Source organism: Sus scrofa, chromosome 15 (genome assembly GCF_000003025.6).
Source record: "Sus scrofa isolate TJ Tabasco breed Duroc chromosome 15, Sscrofa11.1, whole genome shotgun sequence".
NCBI classification, from domain to species: domain Eukaryota; kingdom Metazoa; phylum Chordata; class Mammalia; order Artiodactyla; family Suidae; genus Sus; species Sus scrofa.
The window spans coordinates 107,914,588-107,942,287 of record NC_010457.5 but is presented as its reverse complement, the minus strand read 5'-3'; the positions used below and the strand labels follow the sequence as shown (position 1 = coordinate 107,942,287).

The 27,700-nt window shown below is 41.5% G+C and overlaps 1 protein-coding gene and 1 pseudogene across 5 annotated transcripts in view; one reads left to right on the top strand and one right to left on the bottom strand.

The window, feature by feature from the left end:
* PARD3B (par-3 family cell polarity regulator beta) overlaps positions 1 to 27,700 on the bottom strand; it is a 1,031,031-nt gene that overhangs the window by 971,200 nt on the left and 32,131 nt on the right. The window lies entirely within an intron of this gene.
* Positions 3,705 to 4,205, top strand: LOC110256967 (annotated as a pseudogene). Its single transcript, XR_002339063.1, has one exon. The product of XR_002339063.1 is annotated as a 40S ribosomal protein S17 pseudogene (transcript).

Here is a 27,700-nt window from a genome sequence, read left to right as displayed (position 1 = left end):
AATGCTGGCGAATTAATCAAGACCTACAAATTATTTCCACCAGAGCTAAAATACTGCCTTTCTAATACAAAATGTGCTATTAGGAAGTCAGGTGCAGAAAAATTAAGAAAATCCGCAGAGTTTGACAGCAAATTTAATAAAACAGGAGTTATAAGGGCATAGAAGAAAATTAACTTAGATGCCTCAGGTTATATGATAAGGATCAGCATTTTCAACTTTTCTGACTTTAAAGACATTCTACCTCTACTTCTTTGTTCCTGCACTGAGCAAGAAGGCTCTTACTGCCCACTTTAAAAGATAAATAAGTGAGCACACGGCTATATAGAGAAGTAAATTTGCTCCCCTTAGGGTTTCTGAGGATGCTATTAACCCAGCATCAGTAATACCTATGTACAAACTGTTTTTCCTAAAGTAGAAAGGGATTTATAATTATCCTGGTTCTACAGGTTGATTCCAAATATTTATTGAGCATCTGGTAAGAGAAAGCATTTGTGTGGGTCAATATGGCAATGCAGAGTGGAATACAGAGAGCTCTTTGCATCATCAGTGTAGCTGGGGAAAGAGCACACATGCCATAAAATCCAAAGTGGTTAAAAGATACTTAGTATCAACTTCTGATTTTATGCAATATGTCATCTACTACAGACTGAAAAGTTTAATGGTTTCATATGCTTTTTATCTTTTATTTCTTTCTTTCTTTCTTTTTACAGCCACATCTGCGGCATATGGAAGTTCCCATCTAGATGCCTAATTGGAGCCACGGCTGTCTGCCTATGCCGCAGCCACAGCAATGCCAGATCCAAGCCATATCTTTGAGCTGTAGTTTAAAAAATGCCAGATCCTTAACTCACTGAGTGAGGCCAGGGATTGAACCTACATCCTCACGGAGACTATAACCTGTCCTTAACCCGCTGAGCCACAAAGGAGATTCCATTTTTTATCTTTACATCTCACCCGTCCACCCACACCAACAGTCAGCACAGAGACATTCCTAAAATGGTTTGATTTGATTTGGTCTCATTTTTAAATTGGCGCTCCCACTGGAGAGATGTTATTAAGTAAGAGCTGGCCACACCGCCTGTGACACGGAAAAGCAAACAGGCCATGGTGAAGATTAAAACCCAGCTTTCTGATCTAAATGGACATTTTACAAACCACAGATTAGAAATGGTGTGTATAGAACTCATTGTAACATTCTACCTTCTTGTAAACTCATACCAGTCAGATGTTCACTTTCTGTTTCTTTGTGCTACTACCTAAGAAAAGTCTTGGGCAGGATTTCTAGCAAAAGAGAACTGAAAGATTGAAAACTAAGGCAGTTGAATGAAAGGAGTACATTTAGCTTAGAGGAGACACACTCTAAGAGTGTCTAAGAGTGACAGGAAAAGCATTATACAGAAAGCATACAATGAAGCAGCTGATATTCGTATTATTTAGCAGATTTACAAAGTCTTTCAGGAGCAGTATCTCATGTATCTTGCTCACATGATGAAGTTTGTGTCCCAGTTGCACAAAAAAAAATAATATTGAGGCTAAAGGCAAGTGCAGAGCTGAAATACAAGCCCAGGCTTTGTCTCTTTCTCTAATTGAGTACTACTTATCCTCACCAGAAACAACTCCCCTCAAGGAGGGGATCAAATCAATGATCTCTGGCTTTTGCCATGATTATAAAAGAAAGGATAGCAACCAACTGCACACCACCTTCAACAGGGCCCGAAAAACACATGGCTTATATCGACTTTAGTGTAATTAGCTAAACAAAGAAATTCCCTTACATTTCTATAATACCTGAAGATGTTAAATGTTACTGTTTGAATAACTTAAAAGGTGAAGTCTTGTCTGCAAGATTACTTCCAGAACTTTTTTTCTTATCTTTCTTTCTTTTTTTTGGGGGGGGGAGGGTGGGGGGCTACCCTGCAGCCTATGGAGCTCCAGGGCCAGGGGTCTAATCTGAGCTGCTGGGCTGGGAATCGAATCCACATCCCTGCTGCTACAGAGACACCATCGATCCTGCTGCACCACAGCAGAAACTCCCAGATGTTATCTTTTAATCCTACCATGGGAATAGATACATTTTCATCTAAATGTGAGCAATAACATTCATAGGATAACAGTAACAATCACTTTCACTAAGTTTCTTCAACCTGAATTAAGCAATTCGTGAACTGCTTAAGTTTTACGTTACGATTTTTTTCTTGAAACAAGAGATCTACATATTCAAGCACTGGTTCCTGATTCATGAAGAAATTCACTTGGAGGAGCCTATTTATAAAAAAGAAATAATTTACATGTAAGAATTCAAAATTCATATCACATATAATCGTTCTTCAATTAATCAAATTTGATGAGAAATTCTAATAAGGTTTCACAATTAAGGTTTTTTATATATTAAAAAACAATATAGCAATCACCATCTAATGTGTAAGACCCAACCACTGCACAGATGATGTTCTAAATTTGAACTTGAAAGGAAAACCCATCAGTGTGCCTGCTTGATTTCTTTAATCTATTCATGTAGGTTAATTACCTGACACTCATTAAGATGACTCTGGGCTTCTTTAAATTTCTGACCATATTAACCTCTCCAACTAATCCTTATTAGAAAAATATTAAAGAGTGTTCATTGCTATTACAAATTGAATTTGAAATGATGAAACAATTATCAAATAAATGGAGTAGAAAACGAGGTTATATGCATGAGAAGATTCAATGCATCAAATATTTTACTTCCATTATTATAAAATAAAGGTCTTAAGGTCTATATCCAGGAAATGTGTTTAAAGATCAGTCCTTGAAAGAAATCTATTTCATTCTTATCCAGTGGGGTCACAAACAAAAATCTCAAGTTCATCATTAACAGGTTTATTCAGGAAAAAAGAACTTATTTTAAGCTAAACAATTATACAAAAAACGCAACCATCTAGCTCAGTAAGTCTACACTAAGATCATTTAGTCTTGAGTCTCACCTTTCACATAACTCATTTTGCAAATAAAATGGTAGAGAGAAGCCAAAAGTGCTGGTCAACATTACAAAAGTATGAAATAGGAATGAGACGTCACTTTTAAAAACTGAAACCTTATCATTTCAGTTCTAGGACAAAAAGGAAATTCAAAGACGTTTCTTCTCCAGACAAATTTCATTAAAAAATTGTCCTATGCCCTTCAGCAGCTGATATTTCATCTCTGTACACTCTATTTTTTAAAGACATTATGAAGAGAGTGACAGTATTTTATAAATGTTCATCTAAGTTGTATTAGAGGCTAGAATAGAAAACAAAAAGGTAAAAAAGTCTGGATGCAGGCAAGGAAGTGAAGAAATGGGAGAATTAGGAAGAGATTAGGAGAGAAGGGGGAAAGGATGCAGGGGATATTGACAACAAACGACAAGGTATTAAAATCCTTAACATAGAAAAGATCCTCACAAAAGAAAAGACACCAGTGTCCTTTGTCCATTTCCTTTTTCTTTCAAACTGTAAATAGCTACTACTAAAGGGAAACACAAGCAGCCAACAGACATGGCAGAAACTAACTTCATTAATACAGTTTTTTTTTGTTTGTTTTTTTTTTTAAATGGGAAAATGTTTTACTCTCCATTTTGACAAAAATGAACCAAGAAAGCAGTCTCAAACTCAGCTGAGAGCAGCACTGATGGGATCTCTTACAAACTCCTTTTGGAAGACTGCACCCAAGTTTTAAAAATACACTTGTGCCTCTTTTACCAAGAACCCACCAAGATGGGGCGCGTTCACACCAAGACCGTGAAGAAGGCTGCCCGGGTCATCATTGAGAAGTACTACACGCGCCTGGGCAACGACTTCCACACCAACAAGTGCGTGTGCGAGGAGATTGCCATTATTCCCAGCAAGAAGCTCCGCAACAAGATCGCAGGCTATGTCACACATCTGATGAAGCGGATTCAGAGAGGACCAGCGAGGGGTATCTCCATCAAGCTGCAGGAGGAGGAGAGAGAGAGGAGAGACAACTACGTGCCTGAGGTCTCAGCCCTGGATCAGGAGATCATTGAAGTAGATCCTGACACTAAGGAGATGCTGAAACTCTTGGACTTTGGCAGTCTGTCCAACCTGCAAGTCACTCAGGCTACAGTTGGGATGAATTTCAAAACACCACGTGGAGCCGTTTGAATCTTTCTGCTATGCTGTAATATTTTGAATAAAACTCAGTCAACAACCAAAAAAAAAAAAAAATACACTTGTGATGTGTGCATACAATGTAATATTGCAGATGCTCATATATATACACATATACAATACATATATTTCTTTAGTTTAGCTCTTACAGGTCTAGGTACCAGGTACTGTTCTAAGCATTCTACAAATGTTAATTCATTTACTCCTTATACAAATCCTATTATATAGGCCTGATCATTATCCCCATACTAGAGATGAGGAACTTGAGGCAGAGGGCTAAATGACTTATGCAACCTTACAGAGGCAATAAGTGGAAGAGCTGGCTTTAGAACCCAGGCAATCTACCTCTAGAGCCTGAGCCCTGAAGGATGTATAAACAACATACAAATAGTTTTCTCTGATAATGGGGTTTTAAGTAAGATTATGTTTTACCTATCTAATTTTCCAACTTAAACTTGTATTATTCTTTTAAGAAAATGTTTGTTTCAATGCACAAATAAAAGAGTAACTCAGAGAAAAAAAAGAAAAAAAAAGAAGGTGTTCCCGTTGTGGTTCAACAGAGATGAGCCTGACTATCATCTATGAGGACACAGGTTTGATCCCTGGCCTTGCTCAATGGGTTAAGGATCTGGCATTGCCCTAAGCTGTGGTGTAGGTCGCAGACGTGGCTTGGATCTGGTGTAGGCCAGTGGCTACAGCTCTGATTCCACCCTTAGCCTGGGTACTTCTATGTGCCACGGGTGCAGCCTTAAGAAGGAAAAAAAAAAGGAATAACTCAGGAAGTAAATATGGCTAGAAAATGCAAAATCCGAATCATCAAGATAGAGATGATATTTAGGGTTTCAACATGGAAACTAAAAGAATGAATAAAAGACAAAAGCAGAAGGCCCAAATCTGAGGTTAATTTTTAATATGGGGGTCTTAACTGGATGGATGTCAGATACTCTAAAAAGCTATGCATTTGAAGCTCTATTCCCACAGGCTCTTATATGTAACAGTATTTCTGTGGGATATTAATAGATGAGCTATGATAGGAAGGCACCACAATTATATAGTTTTATACAATGGACGTATACAAAAGGAAAATGATTTCTTTGTCACAAGACACATTCTCAGTGACTCTCCAAGAAGCTGACATTTCCCGATTTATTTGTCCATAAAACTCTCTTCCAAAAATCTCCTCCTCAAAGTAAGTCTCTATAGAGCACACTCGGGGGCGGGGGGGGGGGGTGCGGAGCGGATTTAGAATATTTCCACTCATCTTTCTCCTTCATTCAAACAAGTACCAGGTGCCAAGTGCCTTGAGACAAACATCAAGGCATACAAACAGCAGAGAAAAGGAGTTCTAGTCCCAGCTCCTGCTCCCTGGCCCACTTAAGACTGTTTATTCAAGAGTAGAAGAGGGTCAATACCACCTGTTCCCCCGCATCTCTAACTGAGATGTTTAAGAAGTGAAATGAGTTTGCAAAGCACATCCACCCACGTTAGCAGTATAATCCTATGCAAACAACTGCCTTCTCTCCACATTCTGGGGCTAAGTTGACATTACTTGTACTGGTTTCTCACAGTTCCCAATACCTTACCTGGAGAAATGACTTAAAAAAAATTTTTTCCCCCCGGGGGAACTCTTGACAGCAAATAAACAGCATCCACAAAAGGACCATATTTATTAGTGAGGCTTTATCCCTGATTCAGATCTCTACCACAAAACAAAACACCTGCCTCAGCCCCTTCCACATGAGAAAAATAATTCCACTTTTTGAAATGAGCTTCGGAAGCCTTACACTGTCCCCATCATAGATCTCGAGCATGGCAAACACTGAGCCAATGAATTAGGGAGGTTCATTTCCCATACCCAGTTCTCCAGCCAGCTTAATTCCTTAAAAGCCTAAAACTGCCACCATTTTACACACACACACACACACACACACACACACACACACATACACAAATATATGTACAAGCCACAACTACCAATGTTCTCTGCAATTTTTTTCTCTTTCTTTCTTTCTTGCTTTTTTTTTGGTCTTTTTAGGGCCGCATCCATGGCATGTGGAGGTTCCCAGGCTAGGGGTCAAATCAGAGCTGTAGCTACCGGTCTACGCCACAGCCACAGCAACATAGAATCCAAGCCGTGTCTGGGACCTACACCACAGCTCCTTAACCCACTAAGGGAGACCAGGGATCAAAGTCACAACGCCAGATCCTTAACCCACTAAGGGAGACCAGGGATCAAAGTCACAACCTCATGGTTACTAGTCGGGTTCATTAACCACTGAGCCAGGCGGGAACTCCTGCAATTCTTTTTCTTGCTATGCTTGGCTCAGTTGAAAGATTATTTGGAGGGTGTTCTATGTTTCTGTATCTGCTAAAGGTTTTTTGCAACCAACACCCCACATACTTTTCCACCAGGCAAACAAACCTCTAAACCTCTAAAGCCAACCAAAGATGCCCCTTTATGAGCAGCAGGATTCACCCTGGAACCCAGAGGTTAAATAATCACTTTCTTATCTTCTTGTTAAACAACTTTAAAAATAGCCAAGGCTCATTACATTCTGTTTCTGGTCTGGCAAAATAAGATGACACCAAGAAGTAACTTGGAAGACAATGTTCAATAAGGCTCCATCATCACACATGAGGCCCTGCTCCAAGATCATCAGCATCTCTAGGAAGGAAAAACAAGTAGGGACAAAATAGAAAGAAAAAGAATAAAAGATGAGGCAGATTGGTTAGCGGTTGATGATGTTAGGAGCTGGGTGATGGACACATGGAGGTGAAGGGCTCATAATCCATTCTATACATAAGGTGGAAATTTTTCACAATAAAGTTTTTCTAAATTAAAAAAAAAGGAGGGGGAACAATGGTTATTAGACAATAAAAACCAAGGACATTACATTCCTTCGTCTCATGATTTCATAATCCTAAATGTAATTATTTATCAAATTCATTCTCAATCCAAAAAAAAAAAAAAAAAAGCCATCACAAGACATTGTGGTGCTGTACTGTTTCTATTTAATTGTATTTATACTCAGTAGTCAGAGCTCCGTGACAGAAGAGCACATGTCCTTCTCAGAGCATCTAGCACAGCACCTGCAAATAATTAGCTGGTCAAAAAGAAAACTTTGCTGAATGAATGAATAAAATCCTATTTCTTTGTTTTGTGGAGAACTCAAATTGAGCCCCAAAGCACAGCATTCTCTCATTTCCCTCAAAAATTAAATTCTGAGTCTTAATGTTGACCCAGGCTCTGATTATTACAAAACATGAGATAAAGCAAGAATGCATGAAACTTGTGAAATACACCCTTATTTTATCCATGTGGCTTTATGCAAAGATACCTGTCTCTCTGAAACAGCTTCCTCAGTTTCAAAGTGATAAAAAAAAAAAAAAAAAAGGCCTCACGAAATGACTATTTTCTAGTGGATAAAATATATAAATGCTCCACCCCTTGAAAAGCATCAAGAGGAGTTCCCGTCATGGCTCAGTGGTTAACAAATCTGACTAGGAACCATGAAGTTGCGGGTTCTATCCCTGGCCTTGCTCAGTGGGTTAAGGATCCGGCGTTGCTGTGAGCTGTGGTGTAGGTGGCAGACATGGCTTGGATCCCGCGTTGCTGTGGCTCTGGTGTAGGCCAGTGGCTACAGCTCCGATTCAACCCCTAGCCTGGGAACCTCCATATGCCATGGGTGTGGCCCTAGAAAAGGCAAAAAGACAAAAAGAAAAAAAAAAAGAAAAAGAAGAAGCTCCAAAGATACTTGATTTCTTCTGTCAACTTTCTTCTCACCCAACTTCTTCCTTCCAGGCTTCCCTTATTCCCCAGCACCAATAATCTACAAACACAGGCAGTCATCTCATCAGCATTGGGGGATGGTGGGACAAAAAGCCAAACCATGAACCACTGTCTTAAACATTCTACCCCTGTGGTCCCCATCCTTGCCAGAACCCTCGGACTCCATCTCAGTTTCTCATCTCTTCAATACTTGGCCTCATCATGGGACTAACATCAAAGATTTAGGAAGAGGAGAGTCTCCATGGTCAGTGGGGTGGGGCCTGGGAACTGAAGGCAAACCAGCCTTTGGCCTCCTTTGGAGACCATGGACGAAGGTGATTTTTTTTTCTTGGCTTTTCAAGCAGACCTTCTGAGTGTACTTTTCTACAGAAACAAAGAAACTCCATGTCATTAAGGTATAATTCTGGTTCACCGAAGACCAGATAGGATTTTCTGAACTGATGTCGCATCTAAGTCCCTTGTGAAAGAGCAACTTGCAAACAGTTCCCAGAAATTCTCATCGCAAGCTCTTTCCATAAGATAGACTCAGGACCCTAAGGAACAGACGTTTCTCCAGCCACGTCACTGCAGGTAACATTCGGATTTTTGCATTTAAAGATGATGGAAAAAGAAAATTCACGAAGGCATCTGATCAAACCACCTTATGGACAACATCATAGCTGAGGTCTCCCTCTTTCTTTAATTCTGTCCTGTTTACATTGTGGGATTTTAAGTGTTTTTTATTTTCTTCTTTACAAAGTATTTTCTGAGGTTTTCCTCCAATAAGTATGTATTACTTTTATAGGTCAGAGAATAAAATAGCCACCAACAGAACTATCTTGAAGAAAGAAAGAAAAATGCTCCTGTCCCTTGAAAAGCACATTTATAGAACTCCGTGGTGATGGGAAAAGGGTGATTAGCAATTCAAGTGCTACAGGTAGCAGTCCTGCCCTGGCCTCCAAAGCACGTGCTCTGGGTTCCAGGGCCTGGGTAAAGTCAGGCTCCACCACTGGCTAGGCGTTTGCATTGGGCAAAATAACTTAGGTCCTGCTTAGCCACCTGTAAGATGGAGATAAGAGTACCTAACCCAAAGGATGGATATAAAGATTACATCTGAGTAAGGCCTTAGCCCATCCCTGAACACAGCAAAAGCTCCACAACTCAGCCATTAGTGTCACCTTCTCTGAATTCCTTCCACATCCTCCTTAGAGTGATAACTTCTTGATTCTTTGCCATTATTGTGAGAATGTATGTTGGTAAGCTCAATAGAGAAGGATTCTGCATTATTTCTCATCATGTTAGAGAGATGCTATTATAAATAGATGCTCTATTTACTGAAATGCACAGGAAAACCTGGTAATGAGTGAAAGGGCAAACCAGTGATTTAGTAATAGAAGGTGTGCAGAGTCCTGAGTTTTCTGGCCTTAGCATTTGATTCCATCCCTACGTTTTTAATGAGGAAAAGCTCACAAAATCCTTTTTACCCAGTATCTGTTTAACTCTATTTTTCATTAAAATACAGTTGATTTACAAAATTGGGTCAATTTCTGCTGTACAGAGAAATGAACCATTCATACACACACACACACACACACACATTCCCTTTCTCCTTTTTCTTTTTTTTTTTTTTGGCTTTTTAGGGAAGCACCCAAGGCATATGGAGGTTCCTAAGCTAGGGGTCAAATCAGAGCTGTAGCCACCGGCCTACACCACAGCCCCAGCAATGTAGGATCTGAGCCGCATCTGCAATCTACACCATAACTCACGCCAAATGCCAGCTCCTTAACCCACTGAGCAAGGCCAGGGATCAAACCTGCATCCTCATGGATGCTAGTCAGATTCATTAACTGCTGAGCCACAAATGGAACTCCCACACATTCCCTTTCTTATATCATCATCATGGTCAATCCCAAGATATTGGGTATAGTTCCCCGTGCTATATAGTAGGACCTCATTGCTTATTTTCTTTAATTCCTCAATCTTAGACTCCTTTTCATCTGTGCAGTTCTAGACTTCTGTTTCAGGAGGCAAGTAGGATGGGACCACTTTGTGACATCTAGAGTGCCATAATCATGATGAACAGTCAAGACACTACTGTGGAGTCTCCTAGTGAAAGTTTCCAGTAAGATCATTTTCTCACTAAAATACAGATGTCACCACTAAAGCTATAGTTTGTGCTGACATGGTTAGCAAAAGGAGGATAAAAGCAAAAGGCAGAAAAGTGTGTAAGCAGAAGGATATGTGGGAACAAACGCAAGTTGTACATTTGTAACATTTGAGGTCATGTTCGACTTTGCTGATTAGTAAAAGTGAGTTCAAATAATTGCTGATTCCCAAATTTTCTGGCACATGAGACCACTCCTTACTCTACTCAGTATTCACCTAGAAAAATTAAATGAACGCCAAGAAAATGATTTATAAACTACTGAGTACACTGGAATTATCATCACTGTCAATATAAGACTCCTAGATTAGCACTCTCCCTCCAACTTAAATATCTTGGGAGAACTGGGAGCCTGCAGACTATTAGAAAATTTAAAGACAGTACATTGGCGAGAGGTTGTACATAAGTACTCACACCACAAGCATGTACTGATGCCAGCTGCATGCTGGACACAATATGGTGCCCTGGAGGCTAGTGTAAGATACAGTAGCCCAAGTGCATTGCTCCACCACCAACACCCACTCATACATACACTCTTCTGCCAACCATAAGCATTCCTCCCATGCTGCGGAGCCTCAATCTACACTGAAGGTTCTGAGAGTCTCACTGTCCATGGCATGCTTCTCAGATTTTGTGCAAGACCTGACACAGCAGCCTATGGCTCCACAGTACTCTTAGTAATCACCACCATCTTACACGTAACATCCAAAGCTTTTCAGCCTATTAAAACCCACTGGGGCCACACTACATGCAAGATAAATATTCGCAGCAAGACCAAAAGTCATCCCCCAAAATTACCAAAAAGCAAATACAGTGGAAGCAACTCAAGTGCCACTCAACAGATGAATGGATAAACAAAAGGTTTATTTATCTAATAGAATATTACTTAGTCAAAGCAAGAAGGAGTACTAATACATCCCATAGCATGGATGAATCTTGAAAAGATTATACCAGTTGAAATAAACTAAACATATTGGCTGTATGATTCCATTCACACGAAATGTTCAGAATAAGCAAACATCGAGATAGAAAATAGACTAGTGTAACCAAACAGGACCCTGTGAGGTCTTCCCAGAACAGACTGACAATCGTGTCTACTGGCTGCCTTTTTTTCTATAGAAAAACTTAGTCAAAGAGTCAATTTAATCAGAGAAGTGAGAAAATAAAGAGAAAGTGGAAAACAGTCAAGCAAGACAAAACAATAACAGTTTAGCCATTCCACAAAGTCAAGAACCTTTAGTTTCTCCTCAAGGACTATGGCTAATATTCTAAGCTGTGCCCTTGGAGCTGTTTTGCATGTGCTGAAGCCCCCACCAGGTGGAAAAAGTTAACTATATGCTGCCCACAGGGATGTAGACCCCAAACTGGTTGGAACCAGAAGGTTGATTTGGCTAACTCCCAATTACTTCACCACCAACCAATCAGGAAAATATCCCCGAGCTGATCATGCCCTGCTCCTTGAACACTTTAAGACTCCTCACTATGCCCTGGGGGGGGGGGGGGGGGCGGGTCCTTGAGGCACTAGCCTGCTGGTTCTCTCTTTGCCTGGCAATTAAAGCTGCTTCTTCTGTTTCTCCTGACTCTCTGTGTCCGCATTGCTATTCAATGTACAGAGGGAGCTGTTATGTCAGCAACACCAGGTCTTGCTCGTGGAGGGGATATGGGGATGACAGTGAAGAGGAATGCTGCCTCTTTAAGAAATAATGAAAATACCCTAAAAGTTCCTGCTGTGGCGCAATGGAAAAGAATCCGACAAGTAACCGTGAGGTTGCCGGTTCGATCCCCGGATCGTGGGTTAATGATCTGGTGTTGCCGTGACCGGTGGTGTAGGTCGCAGACTTGACTCGGACCTGGCATTGCTATGGCTCTGGCGTATGCTGGCAGCTATAGCTCTGATTCAATCCCTAGCCCGGAAACCTCCATATTCCATGGGTGCAACCCTAAAAAAACAAATAATAATAATAATAATCTAAATGTGATTGTGGCAATAGATGTACACCTCTGAAAGTACTAGAGTCACTGATTTGGACATTTTAAATGACTGAATTGTATAATATGTAAATTATTCCTCAATAAGGCTATTATAAAAAATGAACTGGGCATAAATCCTAAAAAAAAAGTTACTTAAAAAACACAGTTTAAAAACATCAAATATAGTCTGTGAAGACAAGTTAATGAAAGTGGAAGAGCTGAGTATTTTATTTAAGCTTATTTTCATCATGAGGTGTTTTAGAAAACACAAACTGCTATTTAACCCAAAAGATTTTCATAACAGGCTTTCCCATGAAGAAGAACGACAACAAAAAAAGCACACTTTTTATTAAAAAATAATCATTTTTTAAATAAGCATTGAATAAATGGATCAGACATGCCCTTTTTCATGTGATAGGTCATACAAATATTGTACTTAACTCATTTCCTGATTTCCAGGGAAAATAAGGGCCACTTTTCTACTCACTGTGAGAAGGCAAGACAGTCCAGTACTTTTCGGAGTAGCCTACGTCCCTACATGGGTGAGCTTGGTCCCCTCAGACCTTGGCCTCCAGCCATCTCCTACATGGCCTCTCCTGTAGAGGTCACTGAGGGGTCATCAAATTCACCTTTGCCCGCCAGGCGGGTCTGCATTTCAACCGCACCTAAATGATAACTGTCTACCTTTACTTGGTTTTCAGATCACAACATTGCTAGTATTAGTAGGAAAAACATGATATTGGAATTATCAAGTACGGCTATCTTATGAAATACATATATCTTTCAAAAGCCAACTTTAACACACTAAAGGTAGGAAGACATTATAGAGTAATTTTGCATTATGCTTTCATGATAAAACATGCATCAATACATAGGAACAAACATTTTTAATTTATCTTGCACAGCAGTACTCCAAGAAATTAATGATGGGCCAACTGAAAAGTATGTACAAGTTTGGGAAATTTTATCTAAATCCTGCAATGTTTCCAAAAGATATTACTACTTTCATTCTGATGCAGTTAAAAAAAAATGAAAATTCAGGAGAATTATTTTTCTAACTTGCCCGTCTTTCCCAAGCCCGACACTTGGACACACCATTTGCTTATGAACCTTAGCCCCTAAACCCCCAAGGACATTCTTTTACTATACCATGGAGTTGGCAGCTATTGTTCCAATTTCCCTACTGATGAGCCAAACAGTTAATCTGTTTTAACACACAATGCATAAAAGGTTTCATTTCAGTCCAGAAAAGAGAAAGAGACACTTATAATCACTGGGCATTCATATTTGAATGACAGCTAAACATAAAGGAACATCAGGCATGCAGCCATCTGGAAAAAAGCTGGTATTCTTTCATATTATCTGTTCTCAAACCTTTAAGACAAAAGGGTCAGAGGTTGGCCCAAGTCTTCCATTTAGTAAGATGCTCATTTCAAATCCATGGCCATTAATAAACATTCTGTCAGCTCCACAATAAAAGACAATCAGCTTCCCTCTTTCCATTTGATATATTCTCAAAGATGGCTTCATAATAAACATATACATGCACACTTAGAATTATTTTATTTACCAGGATAAATTGTGTGCTTAGAAGCTACTTTTTTTGTGTGTGCCAAAAGAAAAAGGGAACATAGTTTTCCTGGATATTAATACATAGTAATTGCAACATTCATTTTAATACAAAAGACAAAGTAGGCAATCAACCTGTGCTTACTATTAAAACTGCAATTTTTCTCCCACTTAAGTTATTGAACTCCAACTGGAGATAATAAATTTATTAAAAAATGCTCAAGAAAACCACAATATAGAAAAAAAAAAAATCTTACTGCCTCATCTTTAAAACAAAACCCAATTTTAGCTTGTATATACATAATTTGAAAATACATTTTTAATCTTTGTTATTGCCACTCACTACTCAGTTTTAGAAGGGAAAGAATAGCCAGTCAGCTCTTCCTAAGAACTAAAGGGCAGATATTCTACTTTAATGAGAGGTATTTCGACACACACAGACAATCATAGGCTTGGACAGTTTAGGAAAAAGGCTGAGTCACAGTCTCTTTAAAAGGAAGTTCTGGTAACTCTAAGCTACATTTTCCTGGAGACAGTCCCTCGTTGTCTTTTGGCTACGAACAATGACTTCTCTCTTGCTACTAAAGCAGCGCAAGACAGAGAAGCCCTTAAGGCAGGTTCCCAGCTCCTGTCTCCCTACCCCAGCCATGGAAGCCTGATGCTCACATCCATACACACAGGAGAGAGCAAGGCCAGGGCTCTTAACGACTGATCACTGCATGCACACCCATGTCAACTAGAATGAATAAAGGCATCCTTTAGGAAGTTCCCGTTGTAGCTCAGCAATAACAAATCTAACTAGGATCCGTTAGAATGCAGGTTCAATCCTTGGCCCCAATCAGTGAGTTAAGGATCTGGCATAGCGCTGAGCTGTGGTATAGGTCACAGATACCGCTCAAATCCCACATGGCTGTGGCTATGGCACCTAGCAGCTGCAGGTTCGTTTGACCCCCAGCCTGGAAACTTCAACATGCTTCGAATTGGGCCCTAAAAAATAAAGGGAAAAAAAAAAAACATCCTTTAACAGAAGTGCCCACCTGACCAGCATTCTCAGCACTTCTTCCTGCACTTTTCATAGTCACAATGAGATAGGGAGGGGAAGAGATTGGCCAGGATAGCAGCTGATCAACAGCAGACTAGAAACCTGGGCTCTGGGATCTCCTTCTCAAGAAGCAAGTCCCCGCTCCTTGCCCCTAATTAGCCCCTCGGCCCAATTTTTACTGTTGAAACGAGGAACAGACAGTGTGGGGTTTGCTGCCCACCAGGCATCCCATTCCACCACCCACCCAGCCAGAAAGCTGCTGCCACTCCCAATAGGAGAGCGTACTCAGCTCCACCCGTGGTCCATTGACCTCATTCTCCTCACAAATGAGCCTCTCCTGCAGAACTGGATCCTGGTATCATCCCAAAGAGCAGTCCTACAGGGAACAGGTGCTAAGGCGGTTCTCAAGGCAACTGAGCGACAGGGCCAGCCTTGCTAGGATGGTAAGACCACAGCAGAAGAAAGTTCTCTGTCTAGAGCAACCAAACATCCTGATACAACGTGAGCCATCTGGAAACCACATTTTAGGAAGGATGCTGAAGGAACAGGGGATTTTTAGATTGAAGTAGAAGTGCCCCAGCTCTGTGTCCTCTGGAAACCAGAGCTTAAAAACCTCTGCATCAAAAAGGGAGTGATAATAATTTCTAATTTTAGATGTTATGATTCTAGTTTTAAAAGAAGACAAAACTTTCTCCAGGGACCAGTCTTCATTTGGAGAAAGAGGAAGATAGAATTTTTATTTAAATTTGTTTACGTTTAAAGTAAACTCAAGAATGCATTTTAGGTGATGTATTCCAAACATTTTTTTTAAAAGCACCTTTCACTGAAGTTTTCAAGAAAAAGATTTAATCTAAATACAAAGATTAGGAACAACTATGCAAAGTAAGTGAAATTACTAAATGTAATAATGCAGTGCCTTTGAAAACTATAAAAGAAACCAAGAGCCTCGTGGAAATATTTGCCTTTCAAATAACTACTAGAGAATGAGAGTTTCTGCAGGAACCAACGTAAATATCCAGCACTAAATAATGGTGAGGGCCTTCCCTAAAAGGGCTTTTTATGACTCAGTCCCCATATTGAAATACACAGGTTATCCGCTTACTCCAGAAGTTATGGCATCCTCAATATTAAAAACAAACAAATAACAAAAAAACCCACTGTGTTTTTGGAGGCTAGCTGGCTCTTATTACGCATATAGCAAATGGGTTCCTGTCATTCTCACATACTGTTCAGCTTGTTCTGCAAGAAACAATTCTAAATCTGACATGACCAAGGGACCCTAGGGCCAGTTCACTAAAGTCAACCCAGCAAGGTGAGAAGCAGTTGGTTTGAGGTCCAAAGTCAGATACCGTGACCTGTTACAGAGTGTATTTTCCTACTTCAATTCAATCAACACCAAAATAATGCCAACGTGCCCCTTCTCTCCAAATATTGTGAAAAGCGAAGGAGCAAATAAAATGACAACTGAGATGACCCAGGGTTGGCTCTTCTCAGAACCTAACAGAAGATGACTGAGGATGTCTGAGCTGAATTAACTTCATTTCAGTAATTTGGGGCTTTATAAAATGAATTTAGAATCAGTGAAGTGGCTTTCTTTGCTTTCAATTCACAACAGAAAAAGCCACTTCTCGTATTTAAATGTCCTCATAAAGCTATCCAAATATCTTCGCATTTCGATTATATGAGAGCTCCAAAGTGAAAATACCTATCAATGATTGCATTTATCTGTGGACAGTTCATTGCCTACAATGAATAAAAGCCCCCTAAAAGTAATTAAGGTAGATGGAAAATAGAAAATTCAGGGTTTTTTTTTTTTTAAAGATTCTCTCAGTTTTAAATAATGTGGTTATCTGAGCAGAATTAAAATGGCTTTTTATCTTCCTTATGTCCTGTAAAAAATAAGATTTATACTGTAAACATCTCTCTTATAATGAGCTTTCTGACTTTTCCATATAAGTTATGTCTCCACTGTCTTCCTGGCATATCCTCTACAGCATCATTGGCTTACCTCCCAGTGTTTAGAAAAGTCTCTCTCTCTCTCTCTCTCTCTCTCTCTCTCTCTCTCTCACACACACACACACACACACACACACACACAATTTTACAGGACATGAAGAGTCAGTAGCTTTCCTGAAACTAAATGCTTCCATTTCTTTTTGATACTGCACTTAGATAACACAGTTTGGAGGATTTGCTCTTGTGCCATTGTCTGGCACTCCTGTATAATTTGGGAAGAAACTGTTACATACTCCAGACCCTGATTTCGGTTAGGAATAGACAATAGAAGTAAAATAAGCATAAAAACATGCCATATTTATCAGAATTGGTCACATGTATTTTTTTAAACTATTATTTTACTTTTCTGTTTATTTTTATTACAGCTGATTTACAATGTTATAAATGTCTTTGCTGTACAGCAAAGCCACCCAGTCATACATATACACATATAAATGCACACACACACATATGTACATATATACATTCCTTTTCTTCTATTACCTTCCAAGAGATTGGATATGGTTCCCCCTGCTATACAGTAGGACCTCGTTGATTATGTAATAGTTTGTATCTACTAATTCTAAGCTCCCTGCCTATTGCACTCCCTCTCCTCTCCCCCTCCTCCTTGGCAACCACAAGTCTGTTCTCTGTGTCTGTAAGTGTGTTTCTCTTTTGTAGTAGGTTCATTTGGGGCACATTTATTTTTAAAATTAGGTAATGGTACAAAAAATGTTTCAAGTTTGAGATTATATTTTTTATTTACTATTAATAATACATGGGATATGTTAACATACAAAATCTCCCAAACACTAAAAACAGTCCAATTAACTAAAGAATAATAGATGAGCCACCAGCTGCCTCCCTGGCAAAACTTCCTCCTGGACCTGTTGGAAAGAAGACGATGCAGAAAGCCATAAATTCCAGTGCTCTTTTTGATTGTGAAAGCTTCATTAACCACAAATTCTGAGGAAAAATAAAGTCAGAACACATTCCTGGGATCTGTAGTTGACAATTCAAGCAAAGGCTAGAAATGAGGAACCAGTTCTAAATCTGACTCTTGCAGCTGTCTTGCTGGTAGCCTTGGGGAAACATCCAATTTCTTAGTGTTTAGGTAGCATCCTCCTCAAAACAGGGGCAAGCCTAAGGATTTAATTACTCTCATGGCAGTTCAGTGAGATAGGTTAAAATAGACACAAGTCTTTAGCTCATGACCTACAGAAATACCAAACAGTGACACTAATGTCAGGGTAGGAACACGCTATTGAAAACCCCCTTGTCGCCTGTGGTGTCACCAGCTGAAGCCCCCTTGCTACCTCTATTGATTAAAAGAGTGTCAGGTATGCATTTACAATGGAATTAATCAGAGAGCCATTAGAAAGGGAATATGGTATTGTATTTATTTTAATAAAGCTCCCTTTATGACATCAGACTCATTATCCAAGTCTAAAGAATGCTGCGCTCTACAGGGGAGCTACTGTTAGAACAGCGGGATGGCAGGGCTTAGCTCCGCTGGGTGCAAAGTACTTGGCCCATCAGGCAGAACAAATAAAATGCAGTGTACTATAATTCCATTTCTCTGTAAAAATGCCTTTAAATGGTATAGTAAAGCAAAGTCTGTCATCTCATATACATATATGGAATCATCAGGCTTTCCAGTGATATATCTAGAAAGTAACTAGTTCTCAAAGGAACAAGTGTTTAAGATTTAGTGCAGATAAGATTGCCAATGGGTCTTTTTACAGCAATATATATTTTAAATATAAAGGCTATAAAAATGTAAACATGTTGTATGGGAACGAGATATGGACTTGACCTGAAAAGAGCAGTGATATAAGGGTGGACATCTGCACTAAGTCTTTTGCTCATACCACTGATGAAAATGCCTATATGAAATTATTGGCTTTATTAGCACTATTCCTTCAAAATAAAATTTCCCTCTATCTACCATTTATCAAGAAACTCCCCTACAACTCTACTTCATGAGACCATCATCCCAATAGAGATCTGCTCAAACATAGGATCTCAGCACTTTAGAGAGACCACAGCGCTGGTCACCTGCTGCTTTGTTCTCAGGGTCCTGTCTTCTTCCACTCTGGAGGGAACCATACTTCTCAACTGGCTTGGCCAATAGGAAGAGCTGGTGCAAAGTCAGACCGCATGATCAAAGGGCAGGGGAGGGAGACATAGTTCCCTTTCCCCCCTCTGCTTCCCAAGCACGGCCAGCTCCCTCTACTAATCTTGGCTCCTGCCAGGCAGCCCCCCTCCCCACCATGGTTCTAGCTCCCTCTAAGACTGCTCTGATATCTGAGAGCCAGAAACACCACCTGCTTCCATCCCATCTCCAGCCCCAAGGGTGATGGAGCTGCTGCCTTCTGTTGCTGGTCTCTGAATTGCCTCAGCATCACCAATTTTCCTCACTATCACCCATTTGCCTCCTTGACTCTTTCGGCATCTGTGACAATACCCTGTTTTACATTCTCTTTGTTTGTGAGGCCTGGAGTGGTTTCTAGACTTGAACTAAGAGTCAGGAGACTTTTGTTTATTTCACCCTGTCTCTGCTCTTAAAACCATGTGACCTTGGAAAAAGTCACACTCTCTCTAGAGCTGAATTGCCTCATCTGAAAATGACGGACTGGAGAGATTTAAAATCCCAGTGCCCAGCACATATCCCATACCAATTCAATAGGAATGTCTGGGGGTGGGAACCTGGCAACAGTATTTTTTAAAACATTCCCCAGGTGGTTCCAATGCACAGTAAAGTTTGGAAACAACTGTTGTAGAAAGCTGGAACATGAGCGCATGTCTTCTTTGTTTTCTAGAATATTCTAAGATAGCAGGAATAGAGTAAAAACAGTACAATTTCAAAAATTATCTCAGCCTGTTCTGAGTACTTTTCCCATGCTCTTAACTAGCCTTCTTCAATTTTATCCTTCACTTGTAAGCAATGTGTACTACTTAGTCCATGTAATGCTTATACTCGATGTCTAATTATTCAATTATCAAACAACTCCCCAAGAGTGAGACTAGAATGCTGTCAGAAACACCTAGAGGAAATGACCTGAGATTAATTAGTTCCAAAGGTCCCTTGGCCAAGGTCTGGTTCCATATCCCCACCTCCAGGCTTTTCCCATTGGAGCCTCCTATCGCTTCTGCCTTCAGCCTGTGTGAGTCTCATTTCCTTCCACTGCTCCCCAAGGTGCTAATGTCTACTCCCCTGAGGACAGCACACCTCTGCCTCTCATCTAATTCCATGAGTTCCTGGCTCCAGCCTTGCCTCTGTCCAGAGGCTTCACCTCCCCTATTTCTGGTCTCCCTGGCAACCACTCAACCACTCCCAGTTCTAATCACCAACGAGCTCAGTGGAACTTTGGCAAATGGCCCCACAGTGAGAGAAAATCAGCCCTGAAAATGCATGTGCTGAGACCTGAATGCAGTTGAATGATGAGCTAAGTTTGCTTTTCCTCAAAGAGAAATTTGATCAAGCCATTGAAAAGCATGTTTTAAAACACTACAAATGATGATGCTGTGATGCAGATGCAGGGTCTCTGGGGCAGGCCAGAAATTTCTTTCTTTAACAAATACCCCGAGGGATTCTGGTGCAGATGGTCCTCGGACCACACATAAAGAATCATGTCACAGGTATATGCCCCATTGCCCTTAAAGAAGCAAATGGCATGTATACCAATATGCAAGGTTCCTGTCAAGTGCTTCTCTCCAGCTGGCTTGGACGATGGGGAGTAGCTTCCCCATCGTCCAAGCCTACCTCAAGCTCTCAAGTTCATAAACGAATCTGAATACACTACCCACCCTGCAGAGGAGAAACCTTGAGGTCGGCTCTCACCTCTTACTCTTAGGACCCTGGGGGGAAGTAAGAATAATAAGCAAAAAACCAAAACAGACACTATCATCTATTCACTCAAACTTGTGAAGAAGTTCTGAGCAGGTCACCCCAAAATACGCAGCTTCAGCACATTCACTGTTCTGAGTTAAAGGCACTTGAGAAACAGCAGGTGCAGGAAGAGTTCTTTGATCCTCTATTTTATTTCTGAAAACTGGAGATAAAACTCCCATGAAGGAGTTCCTGTTGTGACTCAGTGGGTTAAGAACCTGACCAGTATCCATGAGGATGCACGTTTGATCCCTGGCCTTGATCAGTGGGTTAAGGATCCGGTGTTGCCATGAGCTGCAGCATGGGTCACAGATGCGGCTCAGATTTGGGGTTGCTATGTCTGTTGCTGGCAGCTGTAGCTCCCATTAGACCCCTAGCCTGGGAATTTCCAATATGCCGTGGGTCCGGCCCTAAAAAGCAAAAAAAACTGCCTATGTAAAGATGCCCTCCCTATACCAAGAGAAAAGAAGACATTCTGTGCCCAGAAATGAGGAATCAGGGCCAAAAGAAATCTGACAAACCTTGTGGAACTATCTCTTATCTTCTTGGTCACCTCCTCATTTACTGGCCCTACCCCTTGGATCAAGCCATTGAAAAGCATTTTTTTTTTCTTTTTTTCTTTCTTTTTTTTTTTTTTTTTTTTTTGTCTTTTTGCTATTTCTTGGGCCGCTCCCGTGGCATATGGAGGTTCCCAAGCTAGGGGTCGAATCGGAGCCGTAGCCACCAGCCTACGCCAGACCCACAGCAACGCAGAATCTGAGCCTCGTCTGCAACCTACACCACAGCTCACGGCAACACCGGATCTTTAACCCACTGAGCAAGGGCAGGGACCGAACCTGCAACCTCATGGTTCCTAGTCAGATTCGTTAACCACTGAGCCACGACAGGAACTCCTGAAAAGCATATTTTAAAAAACCACAAACAATGATGCTGTGATGCTGATGCAGGGGGCCTGGGGCAGGCTCCTGACCAAATCCCTTTGTCTTAACCAATCTGTCACAAATATACTGTTTCTCTGTCTAGAAGGTGTAAAAACTTTCTGCTCTGGTCATTTATTTGGGCCTTCATTCTCTTGTGAGGGCTCCCATGTACATGTAAAAATTTAACAAAACGGATACGCTTTTTTTCCTGTTAATCTGTCTTATGTTGGTTTAATTCTTAGGCCTGGCCAAAGATCCTAAGATGACAGAAGCGAATTTTTTTCTCCCTCATACTTGTTTCCCTTCTTTCTTAAGAATTAAGTAAGGAAAAACTAACCCAAAGAAAGAAGTCAAAGAAAAAAAGAATGAAACATACCTTTTCCCTTAAGAAAGGACAGGCAAGGCTGCTAGGGAGACTGCCTTTGTTCTCCCAGGAAAGCATGCTTGTCCAGCTATACTGACAAAGGAGTTCCCATCGTGCCTCAGCAGTAATGAACCCAACTAGTACCCATGAGGAGGCAGGTTCAATCCTTAGCCTCGCTCAGCGGGTTAGGATCTAGCGTTGGATCCAGCATTGCTGTGAGCTGTGGTGTAGGTTACAGATGTGGCTCAGGTCCTGCTTTGCTGTGGCTATGGTGGGGATGTAAGACAGCAGCTGTAGCTCCAATTTGACCCCTGGTCTGGTAATTTCCATATGCTGCAGATGCGGCCTTAAAAAAAAAAAAAAAAAAAAAAAAAAAAAAAAAAAAAAAAAAAAAAGGTGTATTCACATAGAAGACGTAGAAGCAGACAGACTACTGCAAGGGGAGTCTTCTACTTAGCAAAGCATAATTAGATGGGTGTGAATTTATGGAAATAAAATTCCTCCTTGGAATGACGAAGAATAGAGAAAAAGAAACCATAGCAAGTGTCCCGCTGTGTCTAAGCAATCTAGCAATCTCAGGAGAGCTCTAAGAGTTCTGGGAGGTGTTTCAGACCTCCAGAACATTCAGGGTAGGTCAAGGCTCTAGGAAACCTACCCCACCACTTCCCAGGACAGAAAACCAAAAGGCGAGAAGGCTGTGTTCCCTGTGCTCCTTCTACCTGCCAAAGCATTCGCATGCCCTGCCTTATTTAAAACTCTCAGCAACTCAATACGGTATGATTACACCCACTGACAATGAGGCAACAGGCTCAGATGGGTTAGATGACATTACCCGATGGTCACAGCGGTGGGAGGCAAGCAGGATTGGGACTTGAGTGGATGCAACTCCAAAGTAGTTCTCTCACGGAGCTCCTGTTGTGGCTCAGGTTAACGAACATGACTAGCATCCATGAGGATGTGGGTTGGATCCCTGGCCTTGCTCAGTGGGTTAAGGACCTGGCATTGCCATGAGCTGAGGTGTAGGTCGCAGATGCAGCTCGGATCTCACATGGCTGTGGCTGTGGCATAGGCTGGCAGCTGCAGCTCTGATTCAACCCCTAGCCTAAGAACGTCCATGTGCCCCCGGTACAGCCCTAAAAAGCAAAAAACAAAAACAAAAAACAAAGTAATTCTCCCATCAATAAATACCTCTGTAGGCTGCATTCAGAGTGCCTAGATTAAAATTCAGTTTCCAGGGAGTTCCCATCATGGTGCAGTGGTTAATGAATCTGACCAGGAACCGTGAGGTTGCGGGTTCAATCCCTGGCCTTGCTCAGTGGGTTAAGGATTCAGCATTGCCGTGAGCTGTGGTGTGCTCTGGCATAGGCTGGCGGCTACAGCTCCGATTAGACCCCTAGCCTGGGAACCTCCATAAGCTGCAGGAGCGGCCCTAGAAAAGGCAAAAAGACAAAAACAAAATAAAAATAAAAAAATAAAATAAAATTCAGTCTCCAATTTAGTAGCAGTGTAACTTTGGCTGAAGTAACTAAACTTTTTGTGTCGCAGTTTTTGCATTCTTCAAATGGGAACAGAAATGATTTCAGTCTCAGAGTTCTTGTGGTGACTGAATGAGTGGATCTCCAAAAAACCCTTACAGAGTACCTGGCAGAGGTAAACACTCAAGACATAGGCTGGTAGACGTGGAAGGCCCCCTATGTTTCCCATCATATCTAGTTCCTGTTTTCTATACTTTTCCACCAGAGGTTTCTTTTTTCTCTACCATTTTGCCTTTCTTTAGTGAGAAGTTTTCTTTTTTTAATAAAAATCCATATAACCATCCGAGTTCAACATTTCATTCAGTACTGTAATTACAAACCATTTATCAACACATAACAAGAACACAGCAAGGCTTTAATGACTGTAGAATAAAAAGTAAAGAAGGTGGAGTTCCTGTGGCGGCACAATGGTAATGAACCTGAGTAGTATCCATGAGGATGCGGGTTCAATCCTGGCCCCGCTCAGGGGGTGAAGGATCTGGTGTGGCTGTGGCTATGATGCAGGCTGGCAGCTGCAGCTCTGATTCACCCCCTAGCCTGGGAACTTCTAAGTGCCACAGGTGCAGCCCTAAAAAAAAATTTTTTAAAAATTAGAAAAGTAAAGAAGACAGAAAAATAGGTCGTAATTTACTTATACATGCAATTCAATATCTAAAACCCCTTTTAGGAGATGAGATGACCTCAGAACAAAGACACATGCATTAGAACAGAAAATACCATCCTACAACCGCAGCACTCACAGAACTCACAGGAGGTAATTTTCAGTTCCTCCAAACCTGTCTCCTAATTAAACTAATTGGCTTAAAATAGGTTAGACTGCTCATGAATAAAGTCCTTAATGGTTCATGCTTTGACAAAATGTACTGGGACACATCAACTGGCTTGCACTTTATTAGAATTAGGGACTCATAACTAAAATATGCGGTCTGATATTTAGCAAAGGAAACTGGCTTTTCAAAGCAGAATCACTAGGCTGCTTAAATTTGAATTCTTCCGACTGATAAAAATGTCATCTGTTTCCCACAAGAGTACTACAAGTTAAGAATATACTTTAACAAAAGATATTTTTGCTTCCAAATGTACGATTTCTATCCCCCCAACTTCTCTCTGTGGAAGGGATTCATCCTGTGTGTCATACGAATTGTTATTACAGGTTTGACAAGATCACAGCTCTTACGGAGCCCCATCCACTCCCCCAGGAACCACCATCCTGTTATAGTCTTGAAATGAATAGGGTCAGGTGTGAACAATACTTAACAGAGCATATCTTGAAGAGAGCAGGTACTTCAAAACAACAGCGAGGAAGTAGAAGTGTATACAGTAAGTAACCTGCTCTTCTCAGCTGAGGGGATGCCCAGCATCATAAAATGCTCCCTTGCCTGAGTGGAGTTATTTGTGCATGTTTACTGTGTATTTTCCAATCCAGAACTTTCAATATCCCATGCGCTTCTGGCCACCACTGTGACAAGCGACTAGGGTATTGGCTAGGAGCAGATGACAGATAAAAAGGCAAGGCTGGATGCTGCAGAAGTTCACTCATCTCAGAATAAGGTGGCAGTAAGCCGGGGCATGGTCTGGGGGGGGTCATGAGGAAGAGGAGAGAAGAGCCCCCAGGGAGAATGAAGAAGGGGGAGCATTTGGGTGCTGACCCAGGAGACTCATTCTGCACAAAGGATGAGAAGAGAAAACACAGATTTGAAGGGCAGGGCATCCGTCTAGGACAGAGAATGAAAGGAAATACAGAACACCCTCCCCAGAACTAAGGGTTGCCTCCTACCACCCCCTTCTCCCTCCAGCGGGACCCTCCTCTTTCCTGGGGCTTGTGACATTTTGTTCCACCTTCTTGCCCTTCACTTTTCACACCCGCCAGTGGACTTATTGGTTTCCATTGTCTGTTCTTTCCTCCAGAGTCTAGACTATGAGCCTCCCCAGGTCAAGGACTGGCTTTCTATAAACGCCGAATGAATGAACAAGAAAGGAATGACACTGAATTGCCTTTGAGCCTGTAGGTCAAATTAGATACCTCTCTTCTAATAAAGCAACTTCGGATAAGAGTCACTCCAGGAAATACAAATAAATATCAAGAACTTTTTCGTAAACTATTGTTACTTTTCTAACCCAACCCAAGACTGCAATTCTTTGTCACAAGGGTAGAGATGGGGTGGGGAGGGGGTGGTATACCATCCGAGAGAAAGATGAGTGTACAGGAATCATAGCTATTATGGTCAAACAGGGAAAAATACCTCTTCCCCCTCTACTCTCTCACCCCCACATTGGAGCTACTACAGCAGAGGAAGGAAGGCACCATTGAAAGGGGTCTCACAGCTAACCCGAAGAGCCAGATTCCAGACTGGCTTGCCTCTGACTCTGCTGGAGGAAAGCTTTTCACTAATAATTACCATTTGTCAGGTTTGTACTTACACTTTCATGCTTCACGCCCAAATCAATCTCTTCGGCCAAGTGAACTAAAGTCATACTTGTCCCATTTTCCAAGTCACAAAATTTCCAAGAATTCCTATGAGACCAAGTATAAGAGAGCCAGCTTCCTGAAATGAAGTCCAAACCTACTCCTCTTTAAGGATGCACAAAGGTGTGTCATAGGCACTACTCCTCTTTAAGGATGCACAAAGGTATGTCATAGGCACTTCTTCCAGACAGGCATGTTCATCTTGCTATGGCACAGTGCTGGCCGCATCACCCTCCAGTCACACAGAGACCTGCCATGCCTGGCCCAGGATGGACTGAGGCTGCTTGAGACCCACAAGAGCTGTGAGATTGCAGACAGGTTATGGGCCTTGCTGAGTCTTGGTTTTCCCGTCTGTGAAGGATAATACCAACCCCATTAGATGGCTGTGAGGAGTCAATGGATTATCATAAAACCTCTCCTTTGGCAGAGCGGGTTAAGGATTGGGTGTTGTCACGGCAGCATCTTGGGTTGCTGCTGTGGCAGGGGTTTGATCCCTGGTCCTGGGAACTTCCACATGCAGCAGACACTGACAAAACAAAAACAAAAACAAACACCTCTAGACTAGTGCCTTTAAAGAGCTGGTATTTAGTAAATGGCAGCCGTGATTATTGCTGTTGTAATGATGAAGATTTTCTTTCATCTCCCTTCTACAGCCTGCCTTAAAAAAGCCACATTTTTGCCTAGGAGTTCCTGCTATGGCACAATGGATCAGCAGCACCGTGGCAGCACTGGGACACAGGTTCAATCCTCAGCCCAGCACAGTGGGTTAAGGATCCTGCGTTGACGCAGCTGTGGCTGAGGTCGCAACTATGGCTTGGATCTGATCCCTGGCCCAGGAACTCCATGTGCCATGGGTCAGCCAAAAGGGAAAAGAAAAAAAAAAAAAAAATGCCACCCTTTTGCCTAGGCTGGTATTTGACCCGGATTATGCTGAAGCTTCTCTTAAAACAAGATCCAGTTCAAAGGCCACCTCCTCCCTCACAGCCCTTCCTGGCCTGGATCCCCTCTGCCAGCCCACACGGGTACCATCTCCTCAGAGCCACTAGACTCCTCAGTCACTGCCCCACTACAACGCCTGCCTGCCTCGTTACCTGAGTGAATCACATCTTCCCAAGTAACCACCTCTCGCATGGCATAAACACTGAAAGCTTCCCAAACCTCCCCTATGCAGACTCATGTGTTGAGTTCTCACCCACGACCTGTGGACACATCCACAAGCAGAAAACTCTCAGAACAAACGTGACACTTTCACGGCCAAGGGGAAAAGGCCAGACTTCAACAACACACTTTGAATTCCTAGAACCTGTGTGGTCCTTAAAGGTTTTGCATCATTGGAAATGTGGATGATAAATCAAGCACCCAAATATTACATCATTATAATAAACGAGTTTATGTCTTTCTCATGAGACAAGAATTACTCATGCCCTTTCTTCGTCAGTACGTACTTTACCTGCTGTGTTCTGAATTCTGGCAGAAGTCATCTTTTATGAAGTCACTCTTTTACACACGCACACAAACACATACACACACACAAAATTATGCACAAAGAAGTGTTCTCCACACAGATGCTCAGAGACACACACTCCAGGCAACATCTCAAACCTAGCTACACAAATAGACTGAAAGATGTCATCCTACATTCCAGAAGGTGAGAGGTCCTTTAATGTAGAATTTGAGAGCCTATGAATCCACTCAACCACAGTTTTGGGATTTTGTTTGTTTGCCATTTCTAGGGCCGCAGCCTTGGCATATGCAGGTTCCCAGGCTAGGGGTCTAATTGGAGCTGTAGCCGCCAGCCTACACCAGAGCCACAGCAACTCGGGATCCAAGCCACGTCTGCAACCTACACCACAACTCACGGCAA